Genomic DNA, 22,885 nt, shown 5'->3' on the forward strand with positions numbered 1-22,885 from the left:
AGGGCCTGTGGCTCTTGCTCAGGCCACTTACACCACACCAGGGCCTGTGGCTGCTGGCTGAGGCCACCTACACCACACCAGGGCATTAGTTGCTATTGAGGCCAATTACACCACACCAGGGTCTGTGGCTCTTGCTCAGGCCACTTACACCACACCAGGGCCTGTGGCTCTTGCTCAGGCCACTTACACCACACCAGGGCCTGTGGCACTGGCTGAGGCCACTTACACCACACCAGGGCCTGTGGCTGCTGGCTGAGGCCACTTACACCACACCAGGGCCTGTGGCTGCTGGCTGAGGCCACTTACACCACACCAGGGCCTGTGGCTGGTGGCTGAGGCCACCTACACCACACCAGGGCCTTATTTGCTATTGAGGCCACTTACACCACACCAGGGCCTGTGGCACTTGCTCAGGCCACTTACACCACACCAGGGCCTGTGGCACTTGCTCAGGCCACTTACACCACACCAGGGCCTGTGGCTGCTGGCTGAGGCCACTTACACCACACCAGGGCCTGTGGCTCTTGCTCAGGCCACTTACACCACACCAGGGCCTGTGGCACTGGCTGAGGCCACTTAGACCACACCAGGGCCTGTGGCTGCTGGCTGAGGCCACTCACACCACACCAGGGCCTGTGGCTGCTGGCTGAGGCCACCTACACCACACCAGGGCCTGTGGCTGCTGGCTGAGGCGACTTACACCACACCAGGGCCCTTTTGCTGCTGGCTGAGGCCACTTACACCACACCAGTGCCTGTGGCTTCTGGCTGAGGCGACTTACACCACACCAGGGCCTGTGGCTGCTGGCTGAGGCCACTTACACCACACCAAGGCCTGTGGCTCTTGCTCAGGCCACTCACATCACACCAGGCCCTGCGCTTCTGGCCGAGGCCATCTTCACCAAACCAGGCCCTGTGCTGCTTGCTGTGGCCATGTACAACACACCAGGCCCTGTGCTGGTTCCTGAGGCCATCTTCAACAATCCAGGGCCTGTGCTGTTGGATAAATGCCAAACTGAGCCTTTGGGTTAGGGTATTATGCAAACATGCAGGTATGGTTATAGGATTGTCTTCGTAACTTCAGGTACTTGCCACCTAATCACTTGAATCCATAAATTGAGACATTGTGCTGGGGCCAGCAGCTTACGGCCATACCACCCTGAGCACGCCCGACCTCGTCTGATCTCGGAAGCTAAGCAGGGCTGGGCTTGGTTAGTACTTGGATGGGAGACTGCCTGGGAATACCTGGTGCTGTAAGCCTTTAATTTTCATGTCATTGAACCGCTTTTGATCCAGAGAAGGGGTGTATTAAAAGACCAAAAGCAGCTGCCCATTAATGAGGGCACATTAACGACACTGCTTTTGGCTGTTTTCCAATGTCTTGTGCTGCTAGCTGATGCCACCTACACCACACCAGGGCCTGAGTGACCGGCTGGGGCCACTTACACCACATCAGGGCCTGTGGCTCTGGCTGAGGCCACTTACACCACACCAGGGCCTGTGGCTGCTGGCTGAGGCCAGTTACACCACACCAGAGCCTGTGGCTGCTGGCTGAAGCCACTTACACCACACCAGGGCCTTAGTTGCTATTGAGGCCACTTACACCACACCAGGGCCTGTGGCTGCTGGCTGAGGCCACCTACACCACACCAGGGCCTGTGGCTGCTGGCTGAGGCCATTTACACCACACCAGGGCCTGTGGCTGCTGGCTGAAGCCACTTACACCACACCAGGGCCTTAGTTGCTATTGAGGCCACTTACACCACACCAGGGCCTGTGGCTGCTGGCTGAGGCCACCTACACCACACCAGGGCCCTTTTGCTGCTGGCTGAGGCCACTTACACCACACCAGTGCCTGTGGCTTCTGGCTGAGGCCACTTACACCACACCAGGGCCTGTGGCTGCTGGCTGAGGCCACTTACACCACACCAGGGCCTGTGGCTCTTGCTCAGGCCACTCACATCACACCAGGCCCTGCGCTTCTGGCCGAGGCCATCTTCACCAAACCAGGCCCTGTGGTTCTTGCTCAGGCCACTTACACCACACCAGGGCCTTATTTGCTATTGAGGCCACTTACACCACACCAGGGCCTGTGGCTCTGGCTTAGGCCACTTACACCACACCAGGGCCTGTGGCACTTGCTCAGGCCACTTACACCACACCAGGGCCTGTGGCTGCTGGCTGAGGCCACTTACACCACACCAGGGCCTGTGGCTCTTGCTCAGGCCACTTACACCACACCAGGGCCTGTGGCACTGGCTGAGGCCACTTAGACCACACCAGGGCCTGTGGCTGCTGGCTGAGGCCACTCACACCACACCAGGGCCTGTGGCTGCTAGCTGAGGCCACTTACACCAAACCAGGGCCTGTGGCTGCTTGCTGAGGCCATCTTCACCAAACCAGGCCCTGTGGCTGCTGGCTGAGGCCACTTACACCACACAAGGGCCTTAGTTGCTATTGAGGCCAATTACACCACACCAGGGTATGTGGCTCTTGCTCAGGCCACTTACACCACACCAGGGCCTTAGTTGCTATTGAGGCCAATTACACCACACCAGGGCCTGTGGCACTGGCTGAGGCCACTTACACCACACCAGGGCCTGTGGCTGCTGGCTGAGGCCACTTACAACACACCAGGGCCTGTGGCTGCTGGCTGAGGCCACTTACACCACACAAGGGCCTGTGGCACTGGCTGAGGCCACTTACACCACACCAGGGCCTGTGGCTGCTGGCTGAGGCCACTTACAACACACCAGGGCCTGTGGCTGCTGGCTGAGGCCACTTACACCAAACCAGGGCCTGTGGCTGCTGGCTGAGGCCACTTACACCACACCAGGGCCTGTGGCTGCTGGCTGAGGCCACTTACACCAAACCAGGGCCTGTGGCTGCTGGCTGAGGCCACTTACACCACACCAGGGCCTGTGGCTGCTGGCTGAGGCCACTTACACCAAACCAGGGCCTGTGGCTGCTTGCTGAGGCCATCTTTACCAAACCAGGCCCTGTGCTGCTTGCTGTGGCCATGTAAAACACACCAGGTCCTGTGCTGGTTCTTGAGGCCATCTTCAACAATCCAGGGCCTGTGCTGTTGGATAAATGCCAAACTGAGCCTTTGGGTTAGGGTATTATGCAAACATGCAGGTATGGTTATAGGATTGTCTTCGTAACTTCAGGTACTTGCCACCTAATCACTTGAATCCATAAATTGAGACATTGTGCTGGGGCCAGCAGCTTACGGCCATACCACCCTGAGCACGCCCGACCTCGTCTGATCTCGGAAGCTAAGCAGGGCTGGGCTTGGTTAGTACTTGGATGGGAGACTGCCTGGGAATACCTGGTGCTGTAAGCCTTTCATTTTCATGTCATTGAACCGCTTTTGATCCAGAGAAGGGGTGTATTAAAAGACCAAAAGCAGCTCCCCATTAATGAGGGCACATTAACGACATTGCTTTTGGCTGTTTTCCAATGTCTTGTGCTGCTAGCTGATGCCACTTACACCACACCAGGGCCTGTGGCTGCTGGCTGAGGCCACTTACACCACACCAGGGCCTGTGGCTGCTGGCTGAGGCCACCTACACCACACCAGGGCCTTAGTTGCTATTGAGGCCAATTACACCACACAAGGGCCTGTGGCTGCTGGCTGAGGCCACCTACACCACACCAGGGCCTGTGGCTGCTGGCTGAGGCCACTTACAACACACCAGGGCCTGTGGCTCTTGCTCAGGCCACTCATATCACACCAGGCCCTGTGCTTCTGGCCGAGGCCATCTTCACCAAACCAGGCCCTGTGCTGCTTGCTGTGGCCATGTACAACACACCAGGCCCTGTGCTGGTTCCTGACGCCATCTTCAACAATCCAGGGCCTGTGCTGTTGGATAAATGCCAAACTGAGCCTTTGGGTTAGGGTATTATGCAAACATGCAGGTATGGTTATAGGATTGTCTTCGTAACTTCAGGTACTTGCCACCTAATCACTTGAATCCATAAATTGAGACATTGTGCTGGGGCCAGCAGCTTACGGCCATACCACCCTGAGCACGCCCGACCTCGTCTGATCTCGGAAGCTAAGCAGGGCTGGGCTTGGTTAGTACTTGGATGGGAGACTGCCTGGGAATACCTGGTGCTGTAAGCCTTTCATTTTCATGTCATTGAACCGCTTTTGATCCAGAGAAGGTGTGTATTAAAAGACCAAAAGCAGCTGCCCATTAATGAGGGCACATTAACGACATTGCTTTTGGCTGTTTTCCAATGTCTTGTGCTGCTAGCTGATGCCACCTACACCACACCACGGCCTTATTTGCTGGCTGAGGCCACATACACCAAACCAGGGCCTTAGTTGCTATTGAGGCCAATTACACCACACCAGGGCCTGTGGCTCTTGCTCAGGCCACTTACACCACACCAGGGCCTGTGGCTCTGGCTGAGGCCACTTTCACCACACCAGGGCCTGTGGCTGCTGGCTGAGGCCACCTACACCACACCAGGGCATTAGTTGCTATTGAGGCCAATTACACCACACCAGGGTCTGTGGCTCTTGCTCAGGCCACTTACACCACACCAGGGCCTGTGGCTCTTGCTCAGGCCACTTACACCACACCAGGGCCTGTGGCTGCTGGCTGAGGCCACCTACACCAAACCAGGGCATTAGTTGCTATTGAGGCCAATTACACCACACCAGGGTCTGTGGCTCTTGCTCAGGCCACTTACACCACACCAGGGCCTGTGGCTCTTGCTCAGGCCACTTACACCACACCAGGGCCTGTGGCTGCTGGCTGAGGCCACCTACACCACACCAGGGCCTTAGTTGCTATTGAGGCCAATTACACCACACAAGGGCCTGTGGCTGCTGGCTGAGGCCACCTACACCACACCAGGGCCTGTGGCTGCTGGCTGAGGCCACTTACACCACACAAGGGCTTGTGGCTGCTGGCTGAGGCCACCTACACCACACCAGGGCCTGTGCTGCTTGCTGTGGCCATGTACAACACACCAGGCCCTGTGCTGTTTCCTGAGGCCATCTTCAACAATCCAGGGCCTGTGCTGTTGGATAAATGCCAAACTGAGCCTTTGGGTTAGGGTATTATGCAAACATGCAGGTATGGTTATAGGATTGTCTTCGTAACTTCAGGTACTTGCCACCTAATCACTTGAATCCATAAATTGAGACATTGTGCTGGGCCCAGCAGCTTACGGCCATACCACCCTGAGCACGCCCGACCTCGTCTGATCTCGGAAGCTAAGCAGGGCTGGGCTTGGTTAGTACTTGGATGGGAGACTGCCTGGGAATACCTGGTGCTGTAAGCCTTTAATTTTCATGTCATTGAACCGCTTTTGATCCAGAGAAGGGGTGTATTAAAAGACCAGAAGCAGCTCCCCATTAATGAGGGCACATTAACGACACTGCTTTTGGCTGTTTTCCAATGTTTTGTGCTGCTAGCTGATGCCACCTACACCACACCAGGGCCTGAGTGACCGGCTGGGGCCACTTACACCACATCAGGGCCTGTGGCTCTGGCTGAGGCCACTTACACCACACCAGGGCCTGTGGCTGCTGGCTGAGGCCAGTTACACCACACCAGAGCCTGTGGCTGCTGGCTGAAGCCACTTACACCACACCAGGGCCTTAGTTGCTATTGAGGCCACTTACACCACACCAGGGCCTGTGGCTGCTGGCTGAGGCCACCTACACCACACCAGGGCCTGTGGCTGCTGGCTGAGGCCACTTACACCACACCAGGGCCTGTGGCTGCTGGCTGAAGCCACTTACACCACACCAGGGCCTTAGTTGCTATTGAGGCCACTTACACCACACCAGGGCCTGTGGCTGCTGGCTGAGGCCACCTACACCACACCAGGGCCCTTTTGCTGCTGGCTGAGGCCACTTACAACACACCAGTGCATGTGGCTTCTGGCTGAGGCCACTTACACCACACCAGGGCCTGTGGCTGCTGGCTGAGGCCACTTACACCACACCAGGGCCTGTGGCTCTTGCTCAGGCCACTCACATCACACCAGGCCCTGCGCTTCTGGCCGAGGCCATCTTCACCAAACCAGGCCCTGTGGTTCTTGCTCAGGCCACTTACACCACACCAGGGCCTGTGGCTCTGGCTTAGGCCACTTACACCACACCAGGGCCTGTGGCTCTTACTCAGGCCACTTACACCACACCAGGGCCTGTGGCACTGGCTGAGGCCACTTAGACCACACCAGGGCCTGTGGCTGCTGGCTGAGGCCACTTACACCACACAAGGGCTTGTGGCTGCTGGCTGAGGCCACCTACACCACACCAGGGCCTGTGGCTGCTGGCTGAGGCCACCTACACCACACCAGGGCCCTTTTGCTGCTGGCTGAGGCCACTTACAACACACCAGTGCATGTGGCTTCTGGCTGAGGCCACTTACACCACACCAGGGCCTGTGGCTGCTGGCTGAGGCCACTTACACCACACCAGGGCCTGTGGCTCTTGCTCAGGCCACTCACATCACACCAGGCCCTGCGCTTCTGGCCGAGGCCATCTTCACCAAACCAGGCCCTGTGGTTCTTGCTCAGGCCACTTACACCACACCAGGGCCTGTGGCTCTGGCTTAGGCCACTTACACCACACCAGGGCCTGTGGCTCTTACTCAGGCCACTTACACCACACCAGGGCCTGTGGCACTGGCTGAGGCCACTTAGACCACACCAGGGCCTGTGGCTGCTGGCTGAGGCCACTTACACCACACAAGGGCTTGTGGCTGCTGGCTGAGGCCACCTACACCACACCAGGGCCTGTGGCTGCTGGCTGAGGCCACCTACACCACACCAGGGCCTGTGGCTCTTGCTCAGGCCACTTACACCACACCAGGGCCTGTGGCTCTTGCTCAGGCCACTTACACCACACCAGGGCCTGTGGCACTGGCTGAGGCCACTTACACCACACCAGGGCCTGTGGCTGCTGGCTTAGGCCACCTACACCACACCAGGGCCTTAGTTGCTATTGAGGCCTATTACACCACACAAGGGCCTGTGGCTGCTGGCTGAAGCCACTTACACCACACCAGGGCCTTAGTTGCTATTGAGGCCAATTACACCACACCAGGGTATGTGGCTCTTGCTCAGGCCACTTACACCACACCAGGGCCTTAGTTGCTATTGAGGCCAATTACACCACACCAGGGCCTGTGGCACTGGCTGAGGCCACTTACACCACACCAGGGCCTGTGGCTGCTGGCTGAGGCCATGTACAACACACCAGGCCCTGTGCTGGTTCCTGAGGCCATCTTCAACAATCCAGGGCCTGTGCTGTTGGATAAATGCTAAACTGAGCCTTTGGGTTAGGGTATTATGCAAACATCAAGGTAGGGTTATAGGATTGTCTTCGTAACTTCAGGTACTTGCCACCTAATCACCTGAATCCATAAATTGAGACATTGTGCTGGGGCCAGCAGCTTACGGCCATACCACCCTGAGCACGCCCGACCTCGTCTGATCTCGGAAGCTGAGCAGGGCTGGGCTTGGTTAGTACTTGGATGGGAGACAGCCTGGGAATACCTGGTGCTGTAAGCCTTTCATTTTCATGTCATTGAACCGCTTTTGATCCAGAGAAGGGGTGTATTAAAAGACCAAAAGCAGCTGCCCATTAATGAGGGCACATTAACGACATTGCTTTTGGCTGTTTTCCAATGTCTTGTGCTGCTAGCTGATGCCACCTACACCACACCAGGGCCTGAGTGACCGGCTGGGGCCACTTACACCACATCAGGGCCTGTGGCTCTGGCTGAGGCCACTTACACCACACCAGGGCCTGTGGCTGCTGGCTGAGGCCACTTACACCACACAAGGGCTTGTGGCTGCTGGCTGAGGCCACCTACACCACACCAGGGCCTGTGGCTGCTGGCTGAGGCCACCTACACCACACCAGGGCCTGTGGCTCTTGCTCAGGCCACTTACACCACACCAGGGCCTGTGGCTCTTGCTCAGGCCACTTACACCACACCAGGGCCTGTGGCTCTTGCTCAGGCCACTCATATCACACCAGGCCCTGTGCTTCTGGCTGAGGCCACTTAGACCACACCAGGGCCTGTGGCTGCTGGCTGAGGCCACTTACACCACACCAGGGCCTGTGGCTGCTGGCTGAGGCCATCTACACCACACCAGGGCCTGTGGCTGCTGGCTGAGGCGACTTACACCACACCAGGGCCCTTTTGCTGCTGGCTGAGGCCACTTACACCACACCAGTGCCTGTGGCTTCTGGCTGAGGCGACTTACACCACACCAGGGCCTGTGGCTGCTGGCTGAGGCCACTTACACCACACCAGGGCCTGTGGCTCTTGCTCGGGCCACTCACATCACACCAGGCCCTGCGCTTCTGGCCGAGGCCATCTTCACCAAACCAGGCCCTGTGGCTCTTGCTCAGGCCACTTACACCACACCAGGGCCTGTGGCTGCTGGCTGAGGCCACCTACACCACACCAGGGCATTAGTTGCTATTGAGGCCAATTACACCACACCAGGGTCTGTGGCTCTTGCTCAGGCCACTTACACCACACCAGGGCCTGTGGCTCTTGCTCAGGCCACTTACACCACACCAGGGCCTGTGGCTGCTGGCTGAGGCCACTTACACCACACCAGGGCCTGTGGCTGCTGGCTGAGGCCACCTACACCACACCAGGGCCTGTGGCTGCTGGCTGAGGCCACCTACACCACACCAGGGCCTGTGGCTGCTGGCTGAGGCCACTTACACCACACCAGTGCCTGTGGCTTCTGGCTGAGGCGACTTACACCACACCAGGGCCTGTGGCTGCTGGCTGAGGCCACTTACACCACACCAAGGCCTGTGGCTCTTGCTCAGGCCACTCACATCACTCCAGGCCCTGCGCTTCTGGCCGAGGCCATCTTCACCAAACCAGGCCCTGTGCTCCTTGCTGTGGCCATGTACAACACACCAGGCCCTGTGCTGGTTCCTGAGGCCATCTTCAACAATCCAGGGCCTGTGCTGTTGGATAAATGCCAAACTGAGCCTTTGGGTTAGGGTATTATGCAAACATGCAGGTATGGTTATAGCATTGTCTTCGTAACTTCAGGTACTTGCCACCTAATCACTTGAATCCATAAATTGAGACATTGTGCTGGGGCCAGCATCTTACGGCCATACCACCCTGAGCACGCCAGACCTCGTCTGATCTCGGAAGCTAAGCAGGGCTGGGCTTGGTTAGTACTTGGATGGGAGACTGCCTGGGAATACCTGGTTCTGTAAGCCTTTGATTTTCATGTCATTGAACCGCTTTTGATCCAGAGAAGGGGTGTATTAAAAGACCAGAAGCAGCTCCCCATTAATGAGGGCACATTAACGACATTGCTTTTGGCTGTTTTCCAATGTCTTGTGCTGCTAGCTGATGCCACCTACACCACACCAGGGCCTTAGTTGCTACTGAGGCCAATTACACCACACCAGGGTCTTTGGCTCTTGCTCAGGCCACTTACACCACACCAGGGCCTGTGGCTGCTGGCTGAGGCCACTTACACCACACCAGGGCCTGTGGCTGCTGGCTGAGGCCACTTACACCACATCAGGGCCTGTGGCTCTGGCTGAGGCCACTTTCACCACACCAGGGCCTGTGGCTGCTGGCTGAGGCCACCTACACCACACCAGGGCATTAGTTGCTATTGAGGCCAATTACACCACACCAGGGTCTGTGGCTCTTGCTCAGGCCACTTACACCACACCAGGGCCTGTGGCTCTTGCTCAGGCCACTTACACCACACCAGGGCCTGTGGCTGCTGGCTGAGGCCACCTACACCAAACCAGGGCATTAGTTGCTATTGAGGCCAATTACACCACACCAGGGTCTGTGGCTCTTGCTCAGGCCACTTACACCACACCAGGGCCTGTGGCTCTTGCTCAGGCCACTTACACCACACCAGGGCCTGTGGCACTGGCTGAGGCCACTTACACCACACCAGGGCCTGTGGCTGCTGGCTGAGGCCACTTACACCACACCAGGGCCTGTGGCTGCTGGCTGAGGCCACTTACACCACACCAGGGCCTGTGGCTGGTGGCTGAGGCCACCTACACCACACCAGGGCCTGTGGCTGCTGGCTGAGGCGACTTATACCACACCAGGGCCCTTTTGCTGCTGGCTGAGGCCACTTACACCACACCAGTGCCTGTGGCTTCTGTCTGAGGCGACTTACACCACACCAGGGCCTGTGGCTGCTGGCTGAGGCCAATTACACCACACCAGGGTCTGTGGCTCTTGCTCAGGCCACTTACACCACACCAGGGCCTGTGGCACTGGCTGAGGCCACTTACACCACACCAGGGCCTGTGGCTGCTGGCTGAGGCCACTTACACCACACCAGGGCCTGTGGCTGCTGGCTGAGGCCACTTACACCACACCAGGGCCTGTGGCTGCTGGCTGAGGCCACTTACACCACACAAGGGCCTGTGGCTGCTGGCTGAGGCCACCTACACCACACCAGGGCCTGTGGCTGCTGGCTGAGGCCACTTACACCACACCAGGGCCTGTGGCTGCTGGCTGAGGCCACCTACACCACACCAGGGCCTTAGTTGCTATTGAGGCCAATTACACCACACCAGGGTCTGTGGCTCTTGCTCAGGCCACTCACATCACACCAGGCCCTGCGCTTCTGGCCGAGGCCATCTTCACCAAACCAGGCCCTGTGGTTCTTGCTCAGGCCACTTACACCACACCAGGGCCTTATTTGCTATTGAGGCCACTTACACCACACCAGGGCCTGTGGCACTTGCTCAGGCCACTTACACCACACCAGGGCCTGTGGCACTTGCTCAGGCCACTTACACCACACCAGGGCCTGTGGCTGCTGGCTGAGGCCACTTACACCACACCAGGGCCTGTGGCTCTTGCTCAGGCCACTTACACCACACCAGGGCCTGTGGCACTGGCTGAGGCCACTTAGACCACACCAGGGCCTGTGGCTGCTGGCTGAGGCCACTCACACCACACCAGGGCCTGTGGCTGCTGGCTGAGGCCACCTACACCACACCAGGGCCTGTGGCTGCTGGCTGAGGCGACTTACACCACACCAGGGCCCTTTTGCTGCTGGCTGAGGCCACTTACACCACACCAGTGCCTGTGGCTTCTGGCTGAGGCGACTTACACCACACCAGGGCCTGTGGCTGCTGGCTGAGGCCACTTACACCACACCAAGGCCTGTGGCTCTTGCTCAGGCCACTCACATCACACCAGGCCCTGCGCTTCTGGCCGAGGCCATCTTCACCAAACCAGGCCCTGTGCTGCTTGCTGTGGTCATGTACAACACACCAGGCCCTGTGCTGGTTCCTGAGGCCATCTTCAACAATCCAGGGCCTGTGCTGTTGGATAAATGCCAAACTGAGCCTTTGGGTTAGGGTATTATGCAAACATGCAGGTATGGTTATAGGATTGTCTTCGTAACTTCAGGTACTTGCCACCTAATCACTTGAATCCATAAATTGAGACATTGTGCTGGGGCCAGCAGCTTACGGCCATACCACCCTGAGCACGCCCGACCTCGTCTGATCTCGGAAGCTAAGCAGGGCTGGGCTTGGTTAGTACTTGGATGGGAGACTGCCTGGGAATACCTGGTGCTGTAAGCCTTTAATTTTCATGTCATTGAACCGCTTTTGATCCAGAGAAGGGGTGTATTAAAAGACCAAAAGCAGCTGCCCATTAATGAGGGCACATTAACGACACTGCTTTTGGCTGTTTTCCAATGTCTTGTGCTGCTAGCTGATGCCACCTACACCACACCACGGCCTTATTTGCTGGCTGAGGCCACATACACCAAACCAGGGCCTTAGTTGCTATTGAGGCCAATTACACCACACCAGGGCCTGTGGCTCTTGCTCAGGCCACTTACACCACACCAGGGCCTGTGGCTCTTGCTCAGGCCACTTACACCACACCAGGGCCTGTGGCTCTTTCTCAGGCCACTCATATCACACCAGGCCCTGTGCTTCTGGCTGAGGCAACTTAGACCAAACCAGGGCCGGTGGCTGCTGGCTGAGGCCACTTACACCACACCAGGGCCTGTGGCTGCTGGCTGAGGCCATCTACACCACACCAGGGCCTGTGGCTGCTGGCTGAGGCGACTTACACCACACCAGGGCCCTTTTGCTGCTGGCTGAGGCCACTTACACCACACCAGTGCCTGTGGCTTCTGGCTGAGGCGACTTACACCACACCAGGGCCTGTGGCTGCTGGCTGAGGCCACTTACACCACACCAGGGCCTGTGGCTGCTGGCTTAGGCCACCTACACCACACCAGGGCGTTAGTTGCTATTGAGGCCAATTACACCACACCATGGTCTGTGGCTCTTGCTCAGGCCACTTACACCACACCAGGGCCTGTGGCACTGGCTGAGGCCACTTACACCACACCAGGGCCTGTGGCTGCTGGCTGAGGCCACTTACACCACACAAGGGCTTGTGGCTGCTGGCTGAGGCCACCTACACCACACCAGGGCCTGTGGCTGCTGGCTGAGGCCACTTACACCACACCAGGGCCTGTGGCTCTTGCTCAGGCCACTCATATCACACCAGGCCCTGTGCTTCTGGCTGAGGCCATCTTCACCAAACCAGGCCCTGTGCTGCTTGCTGTGGCCATGTACAACACACCAGGCCCTGTGCTGTTTCCTGAGGCCATCTTCAACAATCCAGGGCCTGTGCTGTTGGATAAATGCCAAACTGAGCCTTTGGGTTAGGGTATTATGCAAACATGCAGGTATGGTTATAGGATTGTCTTCGTAACTTCAGGTACTTGCCACCTAATCACTTGAATCCATAAATTGAGACATTGTGCTGGGCCCAGCAGCTTACGGCCATACCACCCTGAGCACGCCCGACCTCGTCTGATCTCGGAAGCTAAGCAGGGCTGGGCTTGGTTAGTACTTGGATGGGAGACTGCCTGGGAATACCTGGTGCTGTAAGCCTTTGATTTTCATGTCATTGAACTGCTTTTGATCCAGAGAAGGGGTGTATTAAAAGACCAAAAGCAGCTGCCCATTAATGAGGGCACATTAACGACACTGCTTTTGGCTGTTTTCCAATGTCTTGTGCTGCTAGCTGATGCCACCTACACCACACCAGGGCCTGAGTGACCGGCTGGGGCCACTTACACCACATCAGGGCCTGTGGCTCTGGCTGAGGCCACTTACACCACACCAGGGCCTGTGGCTGCTGGCTGAGGCCAGTTACACCACACCAGAGCCTGTGGCTGCTGGCTGAAGCCACTTACACCACACCAGGGCCTTAGTTGCTATTGAGGCCACTTACACCACACCAGGGCCTGTGGCTGCTGGCTGAGGCCACCTACACCACACCAGGGCCTTAGTTGCTATTGAGGCCAATTACACCACACCAGGGTCTGTGGCTCTTGCTCAGGCCACTTACACCACACCAGGGCCTGTGGCACTGGCTGAGGCCACTTACACCACACCAGGGCCTGTGGCTGCTGGCTTAGGCCACCTACACCACACCAGGGCCTTAGTTGCTATTGAGGCCAATTACACCACACAAGGGCCTGTGGCTGCTGGCTGAGGCCACCTACACCACACCAGGGCCTGTGGCTGCTGGCTGAGGCCACTTACACCACACCAGGGCCCTTTTGCTGCTGGCTGAGGCCACTTACACCACACCAGTGCCTGTGGCTTCTGGCTGAGGCGACGTACACCACACCAGGGCCTGTGGCTGCTGGCTGAGGCCACTTACACCACACCAGGGCCTGTGGCTGCTGGCTGAGGCCACCTACACCACACCAGGGCATTAGTTGCTATTGAGGCCAATTACACCACACCAGGGTCTGTGGCTCTTGCTCAGGCCACTTACACCACACCAGGGCCTGTGGCTCTTGCTCAGGCCACTTACACCACACCAGGGCCTGTGGCTGCTGGCTGAGGCCACTTACACCACACCAGGGCCTGTGGCTGCTGGCTGAGGCCACCTACACCACACCAGGGCCTGTGGCTGCTGGCTGAGGCCACCTACACCACACCAGGGCCTGTGGCTGCTGGCTGAGGCCACTTACACCACACCAGTGCCTGTGGCTTCTGGCTGAGGCGACTTACACCACACCAGGGCCTGTGGCTGCTGGCTGAGGCCACTTACACCACACCAAGGCCTGTGGCTCTTGCTCAGGCCACTCACATCACACCAGGCCCTGCGCTTCTGGCCGAGGCCATCTTCACCAAACCAGGCCCTGTGCTCCTTGCTGTGGCCATGTACAACACACCAGGCCCTGTGCTGGTTCCTGAGGCCATCTTCAACAATCCAGGGCCTGTGCTGTTGGATAAATGCCAAACTGAGCCTTTGGGTTAGGGTATTATGCAAACATGCAGGTATGGTTATAGCATTGTCTTCGTAACTTCAGGTACTTGCCACCTAATCACTTGAATCCATAAATTGAGACATTGTGCTGGAGCCAGCAGCTTACGGCCATACCACCCTGAGCACGCCCGACCTCGTCTGATCTCGGAAGCTAAGCATGGCTGGGCTTGGTTAGTACTTGGATGGGAGACTGCCTGGGAATACCTGGTGCTGTAACCCTTTGATTTTCATGTCATTGAACCGCTTTTGATCCAGAGAAGGGGTGTATTAAAAGACCAAAAGCAGCTACCCATTAATGAGGGCACATTAACGACACTGCTTTTGGCTCTTTTCCAATGTCTTGTGCTGCTAGCTGATGCAACCTACACCACACAAGGGCCTGAGTGACCGGCTGGGGCCACTTACACCACATCAGGGCCTGTGGCTCTGGCTGAGGCCACTTTCACCACACCAGGGCCTGTGGCTCTTGCTCAGGCCACTTACACCACACCAGGGCCTGTGGCTGCTGGCTGAGGCCACCTACACCACACCAGGGCATTAGTTGCTATTGAGGCCAATTACACCACACCAGGGTCTGTGGCTCTTGCTCAGGCCACTTACACCACACCAGGGCCTGTGGCTCTTGCTCAGGCCACTTACACCACACCAGGGCCTGTGGCTGCTGGCTGAGGCCACCTACACCACACCAGGGCATTAGTTGCTATTGAGGCCAATTACACCACACCAGGGTCTGTGGCTCTTGCTCAGGCCACTTACACCACACCAGGGCCTGTGGCTCTTGCTCAGGCCACTTACACAACACCAGGGCCTGTGGCACTGGCTGAGGCCACTTACACCACACCAGGGCCTGTGGCTGCTGGCTGAGGCCACTTACACCACACCAGGGCCTGTGGCTGCTGGCTGAGGCTACTTACACCACACCAGGGCCTGTGGCTGGTGGCTGAGGCCACCTACACCACACCAGGGCCTGTGGCTGCTGGCTGAGGCGACTTATACCACACCAGGGCCCTTTTGCTGCTGGCTGAGGCCACTTACACCACACCAGTGCCTGTGGCTTCTGTCTGAGGCGACTTACACCACACCAGGGCCTGTGGCTGCTGGCTGAGGCCAATTATACCACACCAGGGTCTGTGGCTCTTGCTCAGGCCACTTACACCATACCAGGGCCTGTGGCACTGGCTGAGGCCACTTACACCACACCAGGGCCTGTGGCTGCTGGCTGAGGCCACTTACACCACACCAGGGCCTGTGGCTGCTGGCTGAGGCCACTTACACCACACCAGGGCCTGTGGCTGCTGGCTGAGGCCACCTACACCACACCAGGGCCTGTGGCTGCTGGCTGAGGCGACTTACACCACACCAGGGCCCTTTTGCTGCTGGCTGAGGCCACTTACACCACACCAGTGCCTGTGGCTTCTGGCTGAGGCGACTTACACCACACCAGGGCCTGTGGCTGCTGGCTGATGCCACCTACACCACACCAGGGCCTGAGTGACCGGCTGGGGCCACTTACACCACATCAGGGCCTGTGGCTGCTGGCTGAGGCCAGTTACACCACACCAGAGCCTGTGGCTGCTGGCTGAAGCCACTTACACCACACCAGGGCCTTAGTTGCTATTGAGGCCACTTACACCACACCAGGGCCTGTGGCTGCTGGCTGAGGCCACCTACACCACACCAGGGCCTGTGGCTGCTGGCTGAGGCCACTTACACCACACCAGGGCCTGTGGCTGCTGGCTGAAGCCACTTACACCACACCAGGGCCTTAGTTGCTATTGAGGCCACTTACACCACACCAGGGCCTGTGGCTGCTGGCTGAGGCCACCTACACCACACCAGGGCCCTTTTGCTGCTGGCTGAGGCCACTTACACCACACCAGTGCCTGTGGCTTCTGGCTGAGGCCACTTACACCACACCAGGGCCTGTGGCTGCTGGCTGAGGCCACTTACACCACACCAGGGCCTGTGGCTCTTGCTCAGGCCACTCACATCACACCAGGCCCTGCGCTTCTGGCCGAGGCCATCTTCACCAAACCAGGCCCTGTGGTTCTTGCTCAGGCCACTTACACCACACCAGGGCCTTATTTGCTATTGAGGCCACTTACACCACACCAGGGCCTGTGGCTCTGGCTTAGGCCACTTACACCACACCAGGGCCTGTGGCACTGGCTGAGGCCACTTAGACCACACCAGGGCCTGTGGCTGCTGGCTGAGGCCACTCACACCACACCAGGGCCTGTGGCTGCTAGCTGAGGCCACTTACACCAAACCAGGGCCTGTGGCTGCCTGCTGAGGCCATCTTCACCAAACCAGGCCCTGTGCTGCTTGCTGTGGCCATGTAAAACACACCAGGTCCTGTGCTGGTTCTTGAGGCCATCTTCAACAATCCAGGGCCTGTGCTGTTGGATAAATGCCAAACTGAGCCTTTTGGTTAGGGTATTATGCAAACATGCAGGTATGGTTATAGGATTGTCTTCGTAACTTCAGGTACTTGCCACCTAATCACTTGAATCCATAAATTGAGACATTGTGCTGGGGCCAGCAGCTTACGGCCATACCACCCTGAGCACGCCCGACCTCGTCTGATCTCGGAAGCTAAGCAGGGCTGGGCTTGGTTAGTACTTGGATGGGAGACTGCCTGGGAATACCTGGTGCTGTAAGCCTTTCATTTTCATGTCATTGAACCGCTTTTGATCCAGAGAAGGGGTGTATTAAAAGACCAGAAGCAGCTCCCCATTAATGAGGGCACATTAACGACATTGCTTTTGGCTGTTTTCCAATGTCTTGTGCTGCTAGCTGATGCCACCTACACCACACCAGGGCCTGAGTGACCGGCTGGGGCCACTTACACCACATCAGGGCCTGTTGCTCTGGCTGAGGCCACTTACACCACACCAGGGCCTGTGGCTGCTGGCTGAGGCCACCTACACCACACCAGGGCCTTAGTTGCTATTGAGGCCAATTACACCACACCAGGGTATGTGGCTCTTGCTCAGGCCACTTACACCACACCAGGGCCTTAGTTGCTATTGAGGCCAATTACACCACACCAGGGCCTGTGGCTCTTGCTCAGGCCACTCACATCACACCAGGCCCTGCGCTTCTGGCCGAGGCCATCTTCACCAAACCAGGCCCTGTGCTGCTAGCTGTGGCCATGTACAACACACCAGGCCCTGTGCTGGTTCCTGAGGCCATCTTCAACAATCCAGGGCCTGTGCTGTTGGATAAATGCTAAACTGAGCCTTTGGGTTAGGGTATTATGCAAACATGAAGGTAGGGTTATAGGATTGTCTTCGTAACTTCAGGTACTTGCCACCTAATCACCTGAATCCATAAATTGAGACATTGTGCTGGGCCCAGCAGCTTACGGCCATACCACCCTGAGCACGCCCGACCTCGTCTGATCTCGGAAGCTGAGCAGGGCTGGGCTTGGTTAGTACTTGGATGGGAGACTGCCTGGGAATACCTGGTGCTGTAAGCCTTTCTTTTTAATGTCATTGAACCGCTTTTGATCCAGAGAAGGGGTGTATTAAAAGACCAAAAGCAGCTGCCCATTAATGAGGGCACATTAACGACATTGCTTTTGGCTGTTTTCCAATGTCTTGTGCTGCTAGCTGATGCCACCTACACCACACCAGGGCCTGAGTGACCGGCTGGGGCCACTTACACCACATCAGGGCCTGTGGCTCTGGCTGAGGCCACTTACACCACACCAGGGCCTGTGGCTGCTGGCTGAGGCCACTTACACCACACCAGGGCATTAGTTGCTATTGAGGCCAATTACACCACACCAGGGTATGTGGCTCTTGCTCAGGCCACTTACACCACACCAGGGCCTGTGGCTGCTGGCTGAGGCCACCTACACCACACCAGGGCCTGTGGCTGCTGGCTGAGGCGACTTATACCACACCAGGGCCCTTTTGCTGCTGGCTGAGGCCACTTACACCACACCAGTGCCTGTGGCTTCTGTCTGAGGCGACTTACACCACACCAGGGCCTGTGGCTGCTGGCTGAGGCCAATTATACCACACCAGGGTCTGTGGCTCTTGCTCAGGCCACTTACACCACACCAGGGCCTGTGGCACTGACTGAGGCCACTTACACCACACCAGGGCCTGTGGCTGCTGGCTGAGGCCACTTACACCACAACAGGGCCTGTGGCTGCTGGCTGAGGCCACTTACACCACACCAGGGCCTGTGGCTGCTGGCTGAGGCCACCTACACCACACCAGGGCCTGTGGCTGCTGGCTGAGGCGACTTACACCACACCAGGGCCCTTTTGCTGCTGGCTGAGGCCACTTACACCACACCAGTGCCTGTGGCTTCTGGCTGAGGCGACTTACACCACACCAGGGCCTGTGGCTGCTGGCTGATGCCACCTACACCACACCAGGGCCTGAGTGACCGGCTGGGGCCACTTACACCACATCAGGGCCTGTGGCTGCTGGCTGAGGCCACTTACACCACACCAGGGCCTGTGGCTGCTGGCTGAGGCCACCTACACCACACCAGGGCCTTAGTTGCTATTGAGGCCAATTACACCACACCAGGGTCTGTGGCTCTTGCTCAGGCCACTTACACCACACCAGGGCCTGTGGCACTGGCTGAGGCCACTTACACCACACCAGGGCCTGTGGCTGCTGGCTGAGGCCACTTACACCACACCAGGGCCTTAGTTGCTATTGAGGCCAATTACACCACACAAGGGCCTGTGGCTGCTGGCTGAGGCCACCTACACCACACCAGGGCCTGTGGCTGCTGGCTGAGGCCACTTACAACACACCAGGGCCTGTGGCTCTTGCTCAGGCCACTCATATCACACCAGGCCCTGTGCTTCTGGCCGAGGCCATCTTCACCAAACCAGGCCCTGTGCTGCTTGCTGTGGCCATGTACAACACACCAGGCCCTGTGCTGGTTCCTGACGCCATCTTCAACAATCCAGGGCCTGTGCTGTTGGATAAATGCCAAACTGAGCCTTTGGGTTAGGGTATTATGCAAACATGCAGGTATGGTTATAGGATTGTCTTCGTAACTTCAGGTACTTGCCACCTAATCACTTGAATCCATAAATTGAGACATTGTGCTGGGGCCAGCAGCTTACGGCCATACCACCCTGAGCACGCCCGACCTCGTCTGATCTCGGAAGCTAAGCAGGGCTGGGCTTGGTTAGTACTTGGATGGGAGACTGCCTGGGAATACCTGGTGCTGTAAGCCTTTCATTTTCATGTCATTGAACCGCTTTTGATCCAGAGAAGGGGTGTATTAAAAGACCAAAAGCAGCTGCCCATTAATGAGGGCACATTAACGACATTGCTTTTGGCTGTTTTCCAATGTCTTGTGCTGCTAGCTGATGCCACCTACACCACACCACGGCCTTATTTGCTGGCTGAGGCCACATACACCAAACCAGGGCCTTAGTTGCTATTGAGGCCAATTACACCACACCAGGGCCTGTGGCTCTTGCTCAGGCCACTTACACCACACCAGGGCCTGTGGCTCTTGCTCAGGCCACTTACACCACACCAGGGCCTGTGGCTCTTGCTCAGGCCACTTACACCACACCAGGGACTGTGGCTCTTTCTCAGGCCACTCATACCACACCAGGCCCTGTGCTTCTGGCTGAGGCAACTTAGACCACACCAGGGCCTGTGGCTGCTGGCTGAGGCCACTTACACCACACCAGGGCCTGTGGCTGCTGGCTGAGGCCATCTACACCACACCAGGGCCTGTGGCTGCTGGCTGAGGCGACTTACACCACACCAGGGCCCTTTTGCTGATGGCTGAGGCCACTTACACCACACCAGTGCCTGTGGCTTCTGGCTGAGGCGACTTACACCACACCAGGGCCTGTGGCTGCTGGCTGAGGCCACTTACACCACACCAGGGCCTGTGGCTGCTGGCTTAGGCCACCTACACCACACCAGGGCCTTAGTTGCTATTGAGGCCAATTACACCACACCATGGTCTGTGGCTCTTGCTCAGGCCACTTACACCACACCAGGGCCTGTGGCACTGGCTGAGGCCACTTACACCACACCAGGGCCTGTGGCTGCTGGCTGAGGCCACTTACACCACACAAGGGCTTGTGGCTGCTGGCTGAGGCCACCTACACCACACCAGGGCCTGTGGCTCTTGCTCAGGCCACTTACACCACACCAGGGCCTGTGGCTCTTGCTCAGGCCACTTACACCACACCAGGGCCTGTGGCTCTTGCTCAGGCCACTCATATCACACCAGGCCCTGTGCTTCTGGCTGAGGCCACTTAGACCACACCAGGGCCTGTGGCTGCTGGCTGAGGCCACTTACACCACACCAGGGCCTGTGGCTGCTGGCTGAGGCCATCTACACCACACCAGGGCCTGTGGCTGCTGGCTGAGGCGACTTACACCACACCAGGGCCCTTTTGCTGCTGGCTGAGGCCACTTACACCACACCAGTGCCTGTGGCTTCTGGCTGAGGCGACTTACACCACACCAGGGCCCTTTTGCTGCTGGCTGAGGCCACTTACACCACACCAGTGCCTGTGGCTGCTGGCTGAGGCCACTTACACCACACCAGGGCCTGTGGCTTCTGGCCGAGGCCATCTTCACCAAACCAGGCCCTGTGGCTCTTGCTCAGGCCACTTACACCACACCAGGGCCTGTGGCTCTGGCTTAGGCCACTTACACCACACCAGGGCCTGTGGCTGCTGGCTGAGGCCACCTACACCACACCAGGGCCTTAGTTGCTATTGAGGCCAATTACACCACACCAGGGTCTGTGGCTCTTGCTCAGGCCACTTACACCACACCAGGGCCTGTGGCACTGGCTGAGGCCACTTACACCACACCAGGGCCTGTGGCTGCTGGCTTAGGCCACCTACACCACACCAGGGCCTTAGTTGCTATTGAGGCCAATTACACCACACAAGGGCCTGTGGCTGCTGGCTGAGGCCACCTACACCACACCAGGGCCTGTGGCTGCTGGCTGAGGCCACTTACACCACACCAGGGCCCTTTTGCTGCTGGCTGAGGCCACTTACACCACACCAGTGCCTGTGGCTTCTGGCTGAGGCGACTTACACCACACCAGGGCCTGTGGCTGCTGGCTGAGGCCACTTACACCACACCAGGGCCTGTGGCTGCTGGCTGAGGCCACCTACACCACACCAGGGAATTAGTTGCTATTGAGGCCAATTACACCACACCAGGGTCTGTGGCTCTTGCTCAGGCCACTTACACCACACCAGGGCCTGTGGCTCTTGCTCAGGCCACTTACACCACACCAGGGCCTGTGGCTGCTGGCTGAGGCCACTTACACCACACCAGGGCCTGTGGCTGCTGGCTGAGGCCACCTACACCACACCAGGGCCTGTGGCTGCTGGCTGAGGCCACCTACACCACACCAGGGCCTGTGGCTGCTGGCTGAGGCCACTTACACCACACCAGTGCCTGTGGCTTCTGGCTGAGGCGACTTACACCACACCAGGGCCTGTGGCTGCTGGCTGAGGCCACTTACACCACACCAAGGCCTGTGGCTCTTGCTCAGGCCACTCACATCACACCAGGCCCTGCGCTTCTGGCCGAGGCCATCTTCACCAAACCAGGCCCTGTGCTCCTTGCTGTGGCCATGTACAACACACCAGGCCCTGTGCTGGTTCCTGAGGCCATCTTCAACAATCCAGGGCCTGTGCTGTTGGATAAATGCCAAACTGAGCCTTTGGGTTAGGGTATTATGCAAACATGCAGGTATGATTATAGCATTGTCTTCGTAACTTCAGGTACTTGCCACCTAATCACTTGAATCCATAAATTGAGACATTGTGCTGGAGCCAGCAGCTTACGGCCATACCACCCTGAGCACGCCTGACCTCATCTGATCTCGGAAGCTAAGCAGGGCTGGGCTTGGTTAGTACTTGGATGGGAGACTGCCTGGGAATACCTGGTCCTGTAAGCCTTTGATTTTTCATGTCATTGAACCGCTTTTGATCCAGAGAAGGGGTGTATTAAAAGACCAAAAGCAGCTGCCCATTAATGAGGGCACATTAACGACACTGCTTTTGGCTCTTTTCCAATGTCTTGTGCTGCTAGCTGATGCAACCTACACCACACAAGGGCCTGAGTGACCGGCTGGGGCCACTTACACCACATCAGGGCCTGTGGCTCTGGCTGAGGCCACTTTCACCACACCAGGGCCTGTGGCTGCTGGCTGAGGCCACCTACACCACACCAGGGCATTAGTTGCTATTGAGGCCAATTACACCACACCAGGGTCTGTGGCTCTTGCTCAGGCCACTTACACCACACCAGGGCCTGTGGCTCTTGCTCAGGCCACTTACACCACACCAGGGCCTGTGGCTGCTGGCTGAGGCCACCTACACCACACCAGGGCATTAGTTGCTATTGAGGCCAATTACACCACACCAGGGTCTGTGGCTCTTGCTCAGGCCACTTACACCACACCAGGGCCTGTGGCTCTTGCTCAGGCCACTTACACCACACCAGGGCCTGTGGCACTGGCTGAGGCCACTTACACCACACCAGGGCCTGTGGCTGCTGGCTGAGGCCACTTACACCACACCAG

General features: G+C 58.0%; 8 non-coding genes and 5 pseudogenes across 8 annotated transcripts; all 13 read left to right on the forward strand.

The window, feature by feature from the left end:
- The first annotated feature begins 1,140 nt into the window (after window positions 1-1,140).
- LOC146716117 (5S ribosomal RNA) lies at window positions 1,141-1,259 on the forward strand. The gene has a single exon (XR_014919681.1). It is a non-coding gene; the product is annotated as a 5S ribosomal RNA (ribosomal RNA).
- A 1,967-nt stretch (window positions 1,260-3,226) lies between these two features.
- LOC146716118 (5S ribosomal RNA) lies at window positions 3,227-3,345 on the forward strand. Its single transcript, XR_014919682.1, has one exon. It is a non-coding gene; the product is annotated as a 5S ribosomal RNA (ribosomal RNA).
- Window positions 3,346-4,009: 664 nt separating this feature from the next.
- LOC146716119 (5S ribosomal RNA) lies at window positions 4,010-4,128 on the forward strand. The gene has a single exon (XR_014919683.1). It is a non-coding gene; the product is annotated as a 5S ribosomal RNA (ribosomal RNA).
- Window positions 4,129-5,181: 1,053 nt separating this feature from the next.
- Window positions 5,182-5,300, forward strand: LOC146716120 (5S ribosomal RNA). The gene has a single exon (XR_014919684.1). It is a non-coding gene; the product is annotated as a 5S ribosomal RNA (ribosomal RNA).
- A 2,122-nt stretch (window positions 5,301-7,422) lies between these two features.
- Window positions 7,423-7,541, forward strand: LOC146716121 (5S ribosomal RNA; annotated as a pseudogene).
- Window positions 7,542-9,115: 1,574 nt separating this feature from the next.
- LOC146716122 (5S ribosomal RNA) lies at window positions 9,116-9,234 on the forward strand (annotated as a pseudogene).
- Window positions 9,235-11,476: 2,242 nt separating this feature from the next.
- On the forward strand, window positions 11,477-11,595 carry LOC146716123 (5S ribosomal RNA). The gene has a single exon (XR_014919685.1). It is a non-coding gene; the product is annotated as a 5S ribosomal RNA (ribosomal RNA).
- A 1,216-nt stretch (window positions 11,596-12,811) lies between these two features.
- LOC146716124 (5S ribosomal RNA) lies at window positions 12,812-12,930 on the forward strand. The gene has a single exon (XR_014919686.1). It is a non-coding gene; the product is annotated as a 5S ribosomal RNA (ribosomal RNA).
- A 1,493-nt stretch (window positions 12,931-14,423) lies between these two features.
- On the forward strand, window positions 14,424-14,542 carry LOC146716125 (5S ribosomal RNA; annotated as a pseudogene).
- Window positions 14,543-16,867: 2,325 nt separating this feature from the next.
- LOC146716126 (5S ribosomal RNA) lies at window positions 16,868-16,986 on the forward strand. The gene has a single exon (XR_014919687.1). It is a non-coding gene; the product is annotated as a 5S ribosomal RNA (ribosomal RNA).
- Window positions 16,987-17,685: 699 nt separating this feature from the next.
- On the forward strand, window positions 17,686-17,804 carry LOC146716127 (5S ribosomal RNA; annotated as a pseudogene).
- Window positions 17,805-19,418: 1,614 nt separating this feature from the next.
- Window positions 19,419-19,537, forward strand: LOC146716128 (5S ribosomal RNA). Its single transcript, XR_014919688.1, has one exon. It is a non-coding gene; the product is annotated as a 5S ribosomal RNA (ribosomal RNA).
- A 2,602-nt stretch (window positions 19,538-22,139) lies between these two features.
- LOC146716129 (5S ribosomal RNA) lies at window positions 22,140-22,258 on the forward strand (annotated as a pseudogene).
- The last annotated feature ends 627 nt before the right edge of the window (window positions 22,259-22,885 follow it).

This window comes from Copadichromis virginalis, linkage group LG3 (genome assembly GCF_057382275.1).
Source record: "Copadichromis virginalis isolate Kocher_CV1m ecotype Utaka linkage group LG3, C_Virginalis_male_GT1.1, whole genome shotgun sequence".
Lineage (NCBI taxonomy): Eukaryota > Metazoa > Chordata > Actinopteri > Cichliformes > Cichlidae > Copadichromis > Copadichromis virginalis.